This window comes from Limulus polyphemus, unplaced genomic scaffold (genome assembly GCF_000517525.1).
Source record: "Limulus polyphemus unplaced genomic scaffold, Limulus_polyphemus-2.1.2 Scaffold259, whole genome shotgun sequence".
NCBI classification, from domain to species: Eukaryota; Metazoa; Arthropoda; class Merostomata; order Xiphosura; family Limulidae; genus Limulus; species Limulus polyphemus.
In genome coordinates this window covers 62469-65664 of record NW_013665869.1, presented here as the reverse complement: position 1 = coordinate 65664, position 3196 = coordinate 62469, and the positions used below count along the sequence as shown (strand labels likewise).

Below are 3196 nucleotides of genomic sequence, written 5' to 3'. Positions count from 1 at the left end.
CTTGCTATATGATTTTTGTTACACAAATGGAGTATGTGAACATATAACTATAATCTAGCTACAGGCCAAGGGATTTGTAAAATCTAACAATGAGTTAATCAGACACATAGGAAATCTTCTGGTGTTTAGTTCTCATGTGACGAATATATAGGACATTGTTATAATCTCTGATTAAGTATTTTTGTATATACATTAAGGTGGTGCAAGACATGACCGGCAAAGCTTTTTTTATACAGCTGTACTGTTGGAAATATTGTATTTTCTACTGAAAATATGTCATACATTTGTACTAGAGTTTTATTTTGTTATACATTTAGTTGACAAAGATGATAACAGAAACGTTGATCACTACAACAACAACAACAAAAACGGAGTGAAAATGGTTGTATCGCTTTCTGCAAGTAGTAATTTTATACAAATGGTTGATTACAAAGAGAGTATTTGGAAGAAAGAGGGAAAAGAAGAAATTAAAGAAGTATATAGCTTAGAGAAAGAAAAGTTTGAATAGTTTCAGGAAGTTGTTAGAGTGATGTCATGAAATAGTGACAAGAAACGTCAAGCGCTGGCAAAATGAAACAGTAGAACAGATCGCGCAGTCGGAATTGTTCGCTGAACGCTTTTAGAGCACTCTGTCAACATCATCAGTCTGCTTATAGTAGTAGGACGTCCCCCAGCTGGTCTGGGATGCAGGACTTAACACGCGCTCAGACCTCGCGCAGCTGTTAGTTCATGCCGCGTGATAAAGCGCGTCACTTCGACAATCGTTCGTCTCTTGCGCGCGCACACACTCACTAGTGTAGACTGTCAGCGAAGCTCTGTTACAAGACTTCGGTTGTCTTTAGCTTACTACGGTAAGTAAGAAGTACTAGAAATAGTCATTTCTTTCAAAACTGGAAGCCAGCATCGTACATAAGAAGACAAAGATACAGCTGTAGCTTTCTTGAAGATCTGCGTGGGACCTTTAGCAGGCCCTTGTGCTGGTCAGTTTTTTAAGAGACAGTATTTAAATACATTATTGTACGACTCAGTAACTGCTAATTGTAGTTCGTAATGTTAAATATGATATAGCTCAAAACTGTTTATAGATAATATAATAATGAAATTATAAAACACTGTGTAATATTATAAGGAAGAAAATATAAGAAATAGTATAAAAATATATATATTTATATATATCACTAGAAGTAAAGATGTACACAATTATCAATTTGGCTAATTAGTTTTGTGAATTTCTCTAGAATCTATAATTATTTCCACTCCTGGCCTTTAATTCTTTATTTAGCATTTAAAACCAAAATTATAAATTATCTTTTTTATCTGAAGATTTTACCAATAATTGTACAAAAGGTTCCTCTGTCATTGAAATATTTGGTCCACAAAAGCCAAACATGGAAATAGAATCTCTATGTGAAGAGTACCTAACTGTCAGTTGTTTAATCATTTATAGAAACATCTATGTCAAGGCTCTTAACCGCAAGACAAAATGATGTATAGAGTATGTTTGTTATAAGATCAGTGTTACTTACTTAACATTTTGAGCCCATATGACCTGAAAGCATCATATGCATAGAACTGTGATAGTAATAAGTCATAAGTTTGTTTTATAACACCCTTTAAAATTCAATTTATTTTTAGTAAATTTACTTATAATAGTAAAACAATGTTCAAAATACATTAGAATTTCTATTGCATTTTTCAGAAATGTTCTAAGTACCACACATGTTTATTTAGAAAAAAAACTTAAGTAAATATACATATACAAAGGATTTTGAGGCCTCACCACGTCGTTACAGTCCATGACACCACGTCTTCTTACCATCTATCTGACGACCTTGCAACATGACAATAACCCTGTAGCATAATTACCATTGCTAAAGGCTCCGTCGTAAGACTGTTTGTTTAAAACACATTCTTCTTCACTGTATGCTTTCCATAATCCATCAACCGTACGACAACGACTGTTTTCCAGCGCCCGTTTCTACGGTCTGATCGCATATAAATCCATAGATGAATTGACGGGTGTCTTCCAATAAAATAGCATGAATATCCGTTTCAATCTCCAGCTGCTTGAGATATGAGATGGTTGAACGCGGAACAATTTATGTAGCTTTTATAGACGGAGATCATTCGTGATTATGTTGCAACTGCCTGGGGTACAAAAGCCGAATTTTGCTTACTACGGCTGAGGTACAACTTTTGCAGCTTTATTTCTGGATCGTCCCGGTTTCTCAAGTTGATCCTCATTTATTTGTTTTCCAACGCCATTGAATACAAAGAGATCCCATTCGCATTGTGCAAATTCTAAATCCCCGATCTCAACACATATTCATGATCTGAGTTTATGAATATTTCACGTCAAACATACCATTCTCCAATGGAATCAATTATCGGTGGAATCACATTACTTAAGTAGCGCCAAATAATATGACAATATAGCCCTGATGAATGCCCTTCCATCAATACTTTATTTCGTACTCTAACCTTGTATATATATATATATATATATATATACGTGTGTCTATGACTTGTAAACGTTCCTAACTCTTTATCAAGAGTCATCTGATTACCTGTTTGATGCAGAGTTACCTGTGGAGACCCAACAGATAAATGTATACAGAATGATGTATAGAGCACAAGAAACAAAATATATAACTGATAGAACAATACAAGAGTATATATAACAGTTTAAGTTTTGCTGGTAGACAATTTTTACTTTTATAGAATTACATAATTATATACAGAGCTGGTAAATAATACAGTATTATATATATATGTATATATTTATGGGTGTATGATTATTTATAAGCATTACGCAGCACTCATGTTAATTAATTTTAGAATTGTAGAGAAAAAGAAGCGTAAAAGCAGTATGTATTTACTTTGATGCTACTTCAGAACAACGTTTTAGACAGAAAGGCCAAATGCAAAACGCATTGCACAATAAAAGACATACGAATAAAACTGGAGTCTGTATATATAGAAAAACTAACACATGTAAAGATTAAAGTATAAAACCTCTATACAAATACGTCGTTATATGTAAGTGCAATATAGGATTATATGTAAGTGCAATAAAGGATTATATGTAAGTGCAATATAGGAATATATGTAAGTGCAATATAGGATTATATGTAAGTGCAATATAGGATTATATGTAAGTGCAATAAAGGATTATATGTAAGTGCAATATAGGAAT

The 3196-nt window shown here is 33.2% G+C and overlaps 1 long non-coding RNA gene across 2 annotated transcripts in view; it reads left to right on the top strand.

Moving 5' to 3' along the window:
- The first annotated feature begins 683 nt into the window (after positions 1-683).
- LOC111085166 overlaps positions 684-3196 on the top strand; it is a 56315-nt gene continuing 53802 nt past the window's right edge. For both annotated transcript variants that reach the window (XR_002610004.1, XR_002610003.1), the window contains exon 1: positions 684-980. This is a non-coding gene — a long non-coding RNA (uncharacterized LOC111085166). The remainder of the gene's footprint in view (positions 981-3196) is intronic.